We start from the raw sequence: 12305 nt of genomic DNA, 5'->3' as shown, positions 1-12305 counted from the left end.
GTGAGTTAGGTTCTCCATTATCTGCAGCTGAAAAGAATAATTCAAAAGCAACTCATTCGTAAAGACTAATTACCCTATATATATCTGAAGAAAACAGAAACACTAATCTGAAAAGATACATGCACCCCAAAGTTCATAGCAGCATTATTTACAATAGCTAAGAGATGGAAGCAACCTAAGTGTCCATCAACAGATGAATGGATAAAGAAAATGTGATACACACACACACACACACACACACACACACACACACACACACACACAAAATGGAGTACTACTCAGCCATAAAAAGAACTTTGCCACTTGCAACAACATGGATGGACTTGGAGGTATCATGCTTAGTGAAATAGGTCAGAGAAAGACATGCTATATGTTATCACTTACATGTGGAGTCTAAAAAATAAAACTAATGAATATAACAAAAAAGAAACAGACTCACAGATACAGAAGACAAACTCGTTACCAGTGGGGAGAGGAAAGGGGGAGGGACAAATAGGGGTAGGAGATTAAGAGATACAACCTACTATGTAAAAAATAAATAAGCTAGGGCTTCCCTGGTGGCGCAGTGGTTGAGAGTCCGCCTGCCGATGCAGGGGACGTGGGTTCGTGCCCCGGTCTGGGAGGATCCCACATGCTGCAGGGCGGCTGGGCCCGTGAGCCATGGCTGCTGAGCCTGCGTGTCCAGAGCCTGTGCTCTGCGATGGGAGAGGCCACAACAGTGAGAGGCCCGCGTACCACAAAAAAAAAAAAAAAAAAAAAGCTACAAGGATATATTGTACATCACAGGGAATATCCCCAATACTTTATAATAACTATAAATGAAGTATAATCTTTAAAGATTGTGAATCACCGTGTTGAAACTAATAGAACATTGTAAATCAACTACATCTCAATTTTTAAAAAAATGAATTACACTAGTGCAGGGAAAGTACTTCCTGGGTATTGAGACAGTAAGCCAAAATGTAAATTTCATTAGTTCTATGCAGTCTTCAATTGTTTTCTGATCACTCTACATATACTCCTTAATCATGGGAACCATATCATCCACCTTATTTAAAATATCCACAATCCTTGAGCAGGGCTAGACCATCAGAAAAGTGTTTTTTAAATACAATATTCTTTTCATGAAGCACTAGGGCTCCAGATAAGGTACACCCCAGAATCTGTAAGCAGTTTCAGAAAATAGTACCCTTTGGAACCAAGGATACTGTTTGTTTTGTTGGAACCAAGCAAAAAAACTAAGATGATTCAATACAGGCAGAAGTGACTCACCCTAAGAGGGAGTTATGGATGTGGCTGCAGAGAATACAGTGTTCTCTGTATAGGAAAACCGGAATACAGCCACTTGGCAAAAGACAAAACTGGATCTACACCTCACACCACGTACAAAAATAGACTCCAAAGGAATCAGAGATCTTAATGTAAAGAACAAAACCCAACAAGTACTAAAAGAAAACACAGATGGATTCCTTTATAATCTGGGTGTAGGGAAAGGCTTTTGAATTACAATTCAAAATCCAGATATAATAAAAGACTACATTTAAAAAAACAAAAACAAAACCCAAAACTTTTGCATGGCAAAAATCACTATAAGCAAGGTCAGACAAACTGGAAGAAAACATTTGCAAAATATATCACAAATAATGGGCTAATTCTCATAACAAGAAGTACATCTCAAATCTAACAGCAAGTAGAAGGGTAACACTGACACAGATTAGAGCAACTTGGTAGGCAAACAGGGATATATTACCATTCACTAGCTAGTTCTCATGCATATTAGGACTTCATAGTTAAATCTTACAGGCAGAAAGTTTCAAATGCTTACCTATCTCTGATGGACTCTTTCAGTAGTCAGGTGGTGTCAAATCTAGTGTGCAGAAGAATTTCTGTCAAATCTGTAAGAACAAAATATGCACCCTATATTTTAAGAAATACAAGTAGAATTCAAGGATACTTTTGACTCGGACATTTTCCCTCCTCACATGGTTTTAAAAAAATTAAAAAGCTTTGGGATTCTGCTGGAGTTCTGATTTTTACACTGATTTTAGAAAATAACTCCCACAAATAATATGCTTCCTCTGTCCAACAAAGATAAGAGTTTACATATCGGAATCATAGTAACTCCACCTGTATGTAGAAGCTTCATGAATTCCTGCTTAACCAGCCATCAGCCCTCTTGTCCTTTCTTTGAAATACTCAGGGCAAGAAATGTTTGTTGACTTCACTTGACTGGGCAAGTTCCTGCTTAACAGTATTTATAACCAGAGTCATAGTTTCACTATTGTTAGAGCCATCAACAAATATATATTGATCACTTTCCTTGTGTAAACTAGAGTACTTGCAAGCTTAAAAATGTTGACATCCACCAGTTACGGGGACCAGGTCTACTCAGAGGCCAAGGACAACCAAAGTGAGGAAATAAGAGGCCTTCAGAATGTGGTTTGTGAATGGAATACTATTGCCCAGGCATTAGGAAGGAATTATAACAATTTCGGGGGGAACAGGGCCAGCTTCTGAAATGGCTTAGGGCTTGTAGTCAAAAGAGGCCCAGTAGGAATATAAAAGGAATGAAAAGGCTGGCATGGCAACCCATGATGCAGTCCTCACAGCTACGAGGTACCTCTTGCCACATCTCCTGCTCATGTGTCATCAGCAGCAGCAATTCCTGGCAGGCTGAAGACTTCCACCTTCAAGTGTCAACCATCAAGTCTTCCAACTTTTTTGTCTCAAGGCTTTTTCCAAAGCCTCAGTATCTCTGCTCTGCATACATGTAGCTGGAAGTGTGCCCCAGAAGGCATTCTCAACCAAAGAGTGAGGGACAAGTGATCCCACCTCACCACAACTCACCCACCCCCACTCTGCCATCCTTCAGAGGGGCATTCTACAGAGGGTCCCCAGCAGAACTGAGCCCCAGTTGCCCACAGTGGTGGCTAGCTGGATACTGGCCTTTTCCTTCTTCCCTTTTATTCTTTGCATTCTTATTCTGACCTCCTGGGGTCATCCCCCAAATGAGTTACTGCACTAGGGCTTTTGACCCAGTCTTTGCCTTTGGGGGAACGCAAACCAAGACAGTCCTACTCTCGGTGAAGGAGGAATAGGATCAACTGAAAAAGCAGGTTGAAGTTTTAGACTCAGTCAGGCCTGCTTGAAAAGAATAGGGTACCAGAGAGAAGTGGGTCTATCATACGGGTGCAGGGGAGAGTGGACAGAAATGCTTCTGTTACATTTAAGGCCTACCCAAATCAGAATGCCTTCCTTCTCTGTACCTGACTATACTTTTATCTTTTTCTTTTAACTAGAATGAGAAGGGCACCTAAAAACAGAGACCAAACAGTTTCACTCTCACTTTATTCCCTATTAAATGCAGTGTCACACAATGGCCAGATATTACAATCTGAGCTTTAAGCTCTTTACCAAAATTGAGATTATTTGGTGTCCAACTAGTCCTAGATTCCAAAATAAAGATGGCTCCTCTTGTGAGGAATAAAGTAGAGGAGACCTAAGGCTTTGTCCACAGCCTGTAATCAAGCTCCTGGAGAGTTTCTAGAGCAACTATTTCAATAAAGGACTGGGCAAGGGTCTGTTCTGGCTACTCGCATTACCTTCTTTAGGGCAAAAATTGTTAGCCCAACTATAATTATCTTAACTTTCCTTGGTGTACATGGGTCAAATTTCTTCCTAAACGTGTATTTCAAAAGAACAAGCAAGCGGGATTTCTGAACAGAGAGACATTGAGCAGTCTTTGCAGATGTTTTATGTTCTCCCTTGGGGAAGATAAACAGCCCATCTTTCTAGAGGAAGCACAGAGACCTTGGCAATACCGTTCTTTCTTTCTTTTTTTTTTTTAACATCTTTACTGGAGTATAATTGCGTTACAATGGTGTGTTAGTTTCTGCTTTATAACAAAGTGAATCAGCTACACATATATCCCCATATCTCCTCCCTCTTGCATCTCCCTCTCATCCTCCCTATTCCACCCCTCTAGGTGGCCACAAAGCAGGCAATACCTTTCTTGAGAACAGAGGTTAGTTTGCTAATTCTACTCATTCTCCAGGAGAAGGGAAAAATTAGCTTTAGGGATGTTTGGACCCAGCTAGGGAGATTTTATCAAGAACATCTCATAACATACTGTCATTCAAGAAGCACAAATTCTTCAAAGCCTGGAAAGTGCAAAGTCAAACGGAAAAAGTAAGATTTTAGGGATGAGACAAGGTCAGGAGACTTATCAGTGCTCATCGGGGCCCCCAAGACATGGGCTTTGAAAGCATCAATAACTAGTTTCAGTTCAGTCCAGCTGAAACAAATGTGGAAAGAACTGGAAACCTTCTCAGGGAGGCAGGAGTCACAGGCCTAAGCAATTTCAGAGAAGGAGGTAGCCATTGTGGTAAAAAAGCATGGAGATCATGGTAGGTATTAAACGATGCAGAGGAAGAAGCAGGGAAATCAAGACCACACGCTGGTTGAAAGTTGCTGGTAACTATTCATTCAGTGTTACAGGTGTTAAAGCAATGAATAAGACCGGTGAGGCCCTTTATTCTTTTTTTCTTTTTTTTTCTTTTGGCTGTACCACTTGGCTTGCAGGATCTTAGTTCCCTGACCAGGGACTGAACCTGAGCCCTTGGCAGTAAAAGTGCAGTCCTAACCACTGGACCACCAGGGGATTCCCAAGGCCCTTTATCTGAGAAGAGAGAAAGAGAGCCCTCTTTGCTAGTTTCACAGATTACCTTTTTATGTTCAACCATTTGTAATATTATACATTTTCGGTGGATTTAGCTGAAACTCAAGTCTAGATGTTAATGAGAATTCCATTGACATTTCAAGCTAATGTTTATAAAATAACAGATCTTTGATCTTAGGTTTATATCTTTTGCTGTGCCCCTAAAATCTTGATAGTAAAATTGTTTCCTGTTTTTGAGTTAAGTGATCAGCAACTGGTTTGGGTACTTACTGTATGCTCACCCAGTGTGGGGACAATATGGAAGATTGAGAGGTGGGAGCCTTTCTTCAGTTTTGAGCTGGGCACATTGTTGCCGAAAAAAAGGTTACATTCCCCATCTCCCTTGTTGCCTTGTATTTCTGGCCACTGAGATATAAACAATGAAAAGGAGCTGACTCAGTTGGGAGGGGCCCTTTTTCCGCCCTTTTGTTTTTATTCTGCTCCTTCCAAAAGGACTGAAATGCAGATATGAAAATGGAGCTCCAGTTGCCATCTTGGACCATAAGGTGACCCTGAGGATGGAAAACACAGGCTGAGGATGGTGAAGCAGAGAGACAGAAGGGTCCCTGAAAGCATCTTGCACTTCCATGTTAATCCTAGATGAACTATTTCCAGTTTTCTTTACCCAAGAATAAAAAGAAACGCTTATCTTGTTGAAGCCACTTCTAGTTTAGGCTTTCTGTTACTTGTAGCCAAATTCGTTGCAATTTGTAGCAGATACAGTTAGGGTGCTATATACTTTTTGGGCCATATTTACGTACGAGCGACAGTACTTTCATATTAAAAGATGGCCTACTATTTGCAGGCCTGGGCAATTGTTCTTTGTCTTTTCTTTCAATGGAGTTGCTCAGGGAAGCTGAAGAGAGCCCCCTTGCGCCCCTATCCTTCTTTATTTTCTTTTACACTTGCCTTGTTTTTTCTCCCGCCATTATAATTTCCTCCCTCAACTGGGAGCAAATATAAAGCTGAAGGAAGAGGTTGGGATTGGAAGAATGAAGGTGAACAGGAGGAAGATACTGGGGACTTGACAACTGAGCTGGATACAGATTTTATAGTAAATGGCTCACTCCACTCTTATCAACTGAGACCAGGACCAGGTTTGTTATTGAAGGAGAAAAAGTGGTGCTCACACTTGGGTCAAAATGTGTTCTTTTTCTTTCCCCTTTTATTGGTCTTTCATTGACTTTTTTGGGAACCAGTCACCCTAGCCAAGAATCCCTAAGAATCTCGGGAATAGATGTTTACTCCTCATTATAGATATGCTGTTTCTATTGATATGCTGTCTGAACATTCTTTTTTCCTGAGAAGTGTAAATTCCTTTAAAAGAAAAAATATATATATTCCAATATATCTCATACCCACTCCCCAACTGATTCTACAAAGCTGGGGAAGGGCCTAAAGAGAGGAATGGGGAAACTGTAAAGAAAATCACTATTAAACAGTGAAAGCAGGTTTGGTGGACAGAAGAAATCTTTAACTGTGGGCACCCTCTCCTGCAGAGACCTTTGCTCCTAACTTCAAGAGAGGCTCCAGCTATTGATTTCTGTTTAGAAAGTTTTAGAAACAAAGAAGCAGAATTCTAAGTTTTGCTACTGAAGTAAAATAGCAAAAAAAATTTAAAAAGAGGAATAGCCAAGACTTTGGCCCACGTGAGATGCCACCAGTAGAAACTTGAGATAAGCCAACCTGCTCATGACTTCCTCACCTTTTAAATATCTCATATCCTACAGTACTTCAAGATTTCTGCCTAATTAAATGTTCTGCTCCTGTATCTGTCACCTCCATTCTCATGCTCACAATCTTGACTCTAGTGCCTACAATAGCCTTCCTTCAAACCACTTCCTCCCCTTGTTCAAAACACCCTGCACCCCAACTCCATGCCCTACCTCTTTTCTCAGTGGACCCTTGGCATACCTCACTCAGAACCCTTACCATGTTATCTGGAAGGATCCATTTGTGTATGTTTTCTTATTTAAATCTGCACCTTGAGGGACTTCCTTGGCGGTCCAGTGGCTAAGCCTCCCCGCTCCCAATGCAGGGGGCCCGGGTTCGATCCCTAGTCAGGGAGCTAGATCCCACACGCCACAACTAAAAGATCCTGCATGCCGCAACTAAGACCTGCGCAGCCAAATAAATAAATAAATTAAAAAAAAAAAAAAAAAAAGACTGCGCTTCCACTGCAGGGGGCGTGGGTTCAATCCCTGGTTGGGGAACTAAGATTCCACATGCCGTGCGGCACAGGTAAAATATATATATACATATAAGAATCTGTACCTTGAGTGCCTAGCCCTTTGCCTAGCACAGAGTAGCTCCTCCGTGAATATTTCTTGACCTTGAGCAGGAGCGATAATCAATCACAACATCTGCCAAAAGCTAAGTGACCAGTTATCAGTTGTAATGTACTAGTTAAAAAAGACATCCCTGAAATAAAAAAAAAAAACATTTGTGCAAGACAAAGAGAGAGAGAAAATTACCCAAAGCTGGAAGATATAAATTTGAACGCAGCTGGGAACTGTGAATGGGAAATAAATAAGTAAAACTCTTTGTTGATGTTATGAAAGGTCTTTCACAATGGATCATCAGAGGCTTCAACAATCATGATATGTGCAAGATAGCACAGTGGAGTGGTTTAGAGCATGTGCTCAGGAAATGGACTTCAAAGTTCATATTCCAGCTGTGTAAACCTAGGCAGATTACTTAACTTCTCTGTTTCTGTAGCTCCATCATTTGTAAAATGCAGATTCTACCAATGCTTTCCGAATGTTATGAGAATTAAAGGAGTTAATAAAAATAAAGCACTTAGAAAAGTGGCTAGTGCATAGAAAGAGCTATATAAAATTTTACTACTATTGTTATTACTGTTCCTGTTATAATTCCTCATCCTAAAGCATGGCCTATGACAACAAGAAGAAGGAAAAGTGATGGAGGGCTAACATACTTATATAAGTAAATACTAAGAGCTATGTGGATAAAGATGGCAATGTGGGCCATTCACTACTTTAAATTTAGATCTCTTAAAATTGTACTTTTATAAACTCTTTGCTGTGATGGTAAACCCACAAAAGAAGAAAGCACAGATTCCTTTGTCCCCCCCCCCCCCACTTTCCCCTTCTATGTGTGTCCTTGTCAAATTTTGTGATTTATCATTAAGTACAAATTATTATTTAAGTGCATAAAGATCCTTTTGACATAAATTGGGAATCATATAGAAGTTGTTTTAAGAACATAAAACTAGACAATTAGAGTTTCTTTATTACTTGCTTTTGAACTCATAATCTCACTGGAGTTCTTAATTAAGCCGAGTTTGGGAATACAGTTTCCAGATCTTGGTCTAAAGACTTTTTGTTGAAACACCTTCATAATCCTTATTTGAATTTATATTAGTAAGCATTTATATAATCTGTAACTTATAATTCTGAGATAGCTGGTCCTTTTGACTTCTGGGGACATTAAAAGTACAACAAAGTTTCTAGCTCTGAGTACTTACAGATCTTTTTTTCTTTCTTCTTCTTTCTTTTGATAAGACTCATAATAGGATACTTTAGTTTTTGGTTAGTTCCCCTTAGTCTTCTTCACTGTGAAAACTCTTTCCTTCCATTATGATCAATTCAACAAATATTTAACAGTCATCTAATTTTATGAAGGGGTATAAGGTTTATAAAGGAAGTTTCCATGTCTCTCATGTGGCTGCTATAACTCCAGTGCCAACCAAGGTGCGTTGCACATAATGGGTGCTTGAAAAGTATTTCGTAAAGAGATATGAATAAAGATCCTATACTGAAGCAGTGGAGGATAGTAGAACCAGTATAAGTTTTAGATATGTGTTCAAATCTCAGTTTTCCAAATTATTATCTATGTGATCTAAAGCAAGTTGTTTAACAAACTCATTTTTTCTTGTAAATGGAAATATCTGTTTCATAAGAATTATGAGAATTTATCAAGATAATAGTTTATTAAAACTCCTCCTGAGTGTATAGTGGGTATCAGGGACTGCGTTTCAAAATATAGGTCTTTAAACGTTGAGGGGATTGCAATTCCTGTTCTTAAGAAAGTTCCACATAATAATAACACAGGTCACAGAATATGGACATGTTATGGGTGTTCAGAGTAGGGAGAGATGACTGTATTTGAGGGCATCAGGAAACGAGGTGACATATGAAATAGTCCTTGAAGGAGAGTTAGGATTTCAACAGTTGAAATGTGCAGGCATGTCCAGATTAAACAGAGAACATAAACAGGGAGCAAAAAGGTACTGAGTGTGACTGAAAAAAGGTCAGTTACTCTTTTGGCTGAAATGTAGGGTTGACACAGGAAATAGTGAGAGATAAACAAGAAATGTGGGGTAGGGCCATATTGGGGTTGCCAATTTCTTTAATTCAACAGACAATGAGCAAACTCTTGGTAATTTGGGGGTAGGCCAACGGAATAATAGGATTGGAAGGTGGAAGCACCTAAGCGTGGAGAGACCAGTTAGGAGAGGCTATTGCATTATTTCAGGCAAGAGATAATAAAGGTCTGCAGCAGGGAGGGGTCAGAGGGAAAGCAGACACGACAAAAAAGCAGGCACATTTCAGAGCGAATCGACAGTCTGTGCCTAGTGCCTTGTGCTGTAGGGAGAGAGGGAGAGAAGGGGGGAAGAGAAGGAGGGAGATGGGGGAAGAGGAGGAGGGAGAGAGAAACCCCATGACTGGAGCCATTTACACTATTTACAGGAATGGGTAAATCACAGGAAAGTGTCGGTTTGGGTTTCGGAAATGGGTCAGCTTGAGGTTTGGATTGCTCCTTGCTGCCACCTTCCCTTTTGTACATCCTGGTTTTCAGGGCCACCTCCACCTCTTTCCACCAAGTAATTGTGCATTCTATCCTTGACCTGACCCTGCGTTTATCTTCACGCCCCAATTCTGCTCCCTACTACTCCTGGCCATTGTACTCTCACAGCCACAATGACCCCAGCTCAGGTCCTGGGCTGTAGGACACTCCACCCGGCAGATCCCCTATCGTCTTCGCCTAGGCAGCTTCCATGCGTGCGCCCCCACGGCTCTGTGACCAATAGGCAGGCCCTAGTGCTGGGATTCGACTGGCTATTGGTTGGCTGAGCCATGGTGAGAGATGGTGCGGTGCCCGTTCTCAGCACGGGTGAGAGCTGTGGGCGGTTGTTAAGGCGACCGTTCGTGACGTAGCGCCGTCAGGCCGAGCAACCCCCAGATGATTGGCTAGACGATCGGACGATCCTTCCTTATTGGTCACAGGCTCGTCCGGCTCCGAGCGTGCGTAGAAGCAAAGGTTTCTTCCGCTCCGCGTCTTCGTTGACTGGAGACGCGCGGAGCGCCAGATCCCGGGGACGGTGGCCTCTGGTGAGATAGGGAGGTGAGGAGGGCGGCGGTGGGTGGGAGCGGGTTAGGGTCGTGCAGGTGGCGGTTCTCGAGTTCCGTCCGGCCCTGGAAAGGGGCAGCCGGCACCTCCTGCCGACCCGGGGGGAGCTGCGCTGGCGGCTTTGCCCGGGGTGGCGCCCGGGTCCCGCGGGGACTGCGAGGAGACGTCCTTGACGTGCGGCCGGCCGAGTGGCGGCCCGCATCTATGCCGGGGAGCCCGCGGGCCAAGCTGGGAGCCCGCGGGCCAAGCTGGGCCAGAGGGGCGGGGGGGCGGGCCGGCCTCTTCTGGGCTCCCGTCTCCATCGGTGGACCGGCGGGGCGGCGCCGCGTTCGCTGGCCCTGTCCGAAGTCGGCGGTGCTGGCCAAGCAGTCACGATCGTCGGGGCGGAAAGGGTGCCAGGCAGGGTGATCTCGGAGTCCCCTTAATTCGAGGAATGCTGGTGGGCTGTGGGGCAGCCAGGCCCGCAGGTTGGGGAGGGAACGCGAGAAGGTCTGTCAGGTGTGGGCGTTCACGCCCAGGCTTGCAGTTATCACTGGGCTCACGCCCTGGCGCTGCTGTTCGTCAGCACCTTAAATGCTGCTGACTAACTCAGAGCCGTGAAAGAACCGTGGATCTGCATAGATGCGTCTGGTTATTTCCAGGAGAAACGGGATTGAGAGAATGCAGAGCCCAAGGTAGAGACTTGCCCGAAGACTTCAACGATTCTTCCTCTCCGTCTCCTTCCTCTCCTTCTTTCTTCTTCTCCTTTTTTTTTTTTTTTTTTTTTTGGTCAGGGGGCGTAGTCTCCTTGGTGCTGATTGCTGATGTCCTTTAGTCCAAACCTTGTAGGTTTTTCGGAATATTTGGTTTTGGTATTTTGATAAGGAAGAACGTACCTTGGAGACTCACAAATAGAACAGTCAGTTTTTGCAGTAGGAGGAGGTTGATGTACTTCATCTTAAATGGTCGTTTGAAATTTTTCAGGTCTTTGAGGACAAGCCTTCTTAGACTTGGTCCTGAAAAGTCATGGGAAACATCTGTTTCCAGGCCGTACTAAGTAATCGTGTAAAATTTTAGCGTCACGCAATGTAGAGAATGTATTTTTTATGTTTGCTTGTGAATTATTTTTTTTCTCCGTGCAATGAAAGACATTTTTTGATTTAGAGGTAATCTAGAAAGGCCCAGAGTGTGACAGACTGGATTGTGAGGGCCTGCTTGGTGGTAGTGTCTTTCCAACTTGTGATAAACTTGGCAGTAAAGACAATGGGAGTTAGTAATATGAAGGCTTAAAAAATGTGCAAAGATTACATCATTAACATGTGAAAACGGTTGTGTGTGTGGCATAAGCATTTCAAGATGAAGTGTGTGCGCACGCATGTGCATGTGCTCTTTTTATTCTTGTATGATCCAGTTTCTAGCCCATGGATAGATTAACACATCTATATCACTATCTATTTAGGTTGACCATATGAAATTGCTGATATTTGACATTTGACCGTTTTTCCCATACAAAAAAATAGCAGTTTCATATGGTTCACTTAATACTTGCCTTTGTTAAGGAACTTTGGAGCTCTAGCTTCATAAGTGAATAAAAAGATATGTGACTTACACAGAGGCACACCATGTCATAGAATTGGGTGTAGAATCCAGGTTTCCTGATTCCAGTGTGAGAATTTTTTTTTTTCCATAGGATACTGGGTTGAGCAGCAGAATTCTCGATCCTGTTGGAATAAAAATGACTCCGTACAAGATATGGTTTATTTATTTGTTGTTTGTTTGTTTATTTATTTTTGGCTGCGTTGGGTCTTTGTTGCTACGCATGGGCTTTCTCTACTTGCGGTTGAGCGAGGGCTGCTCTTCGTTGTGGTACGTGGGCTTCTCATTGCGGTGGTTTCTCTTGTTGCAGAGCATAGGCTCTAGGTGCACGTGCTTCAGTAGTTGTGGCTCACGGGCTGAATTCAGTAGTTCTGGCGCACGGGCTTAGTTGCTCCGTGGCATGTGGGATCCTCCTGGACCAGGGCTCGAACCTGTGTCCCCTGCATTGGCAGGCGGATTCTTAACCACTGCGCCACCAGGGAAGTCCCCTACATGGTTCTTGCCTTCAAAGAGACAAAACGTACACAGCAATTAATATGAGAACAATGTAAGATAGTGTATAATCAAATACTGGAATGTGTAGCACAGGAAGAGTGCTGAGTGGGAGGAAAGAATCAGAGTAGGATGCCAAAGCATCTTT

At 42.8% G+C, this 12305-nt stretch overlaps 1 protein-coding gene across 3 annotated transcripts in view; it reads left to right on the top strand.

Moving 5' to 3' along the window:
* The window catches only part of HMGCR (3-hydroxy-3-methylglutaryl-CoA reductase), a 53228-nt gene that overhangs the window by 22441 nt on the left and 18482 nt on the right, over window positions 1-12305 (top strand). Inside the window, exon 1 of one of the 3 annotated variants that reach the window (XM_033430036.2) lies at window positions 9713-10071. The exons of 1 other annotated variant lie outside the window; for it this stretch is intronic. The gene's annotated coding sequence lies outside the window, so the exon portion shown is untranslated. Of the gene's footprint in view, window positions 1-9712; window positions 10085-12305 lie in introns of those variants that run through there. One more of the 3 variants, XM_004270816.4, reaches the window with a different exon arrangement.

Source organism: Orcinus orca, chromosome 3 (genome assembly GCF_937001465.1).
Source record: "Orcinus orca chromosome 3, mOrcOrc1.1, whole genome shotgun sequence".
In the NCBI taxonomy this organism is placed as follows: Eukaryota; Metazoa; Chordata; class Mammalia; order Artiodactyla; family Delphinidae; genus Orcinus; species Orcinus orca.
This window is presented reverse-complemented; position numbering and strand designations above follow the sequence as displayed.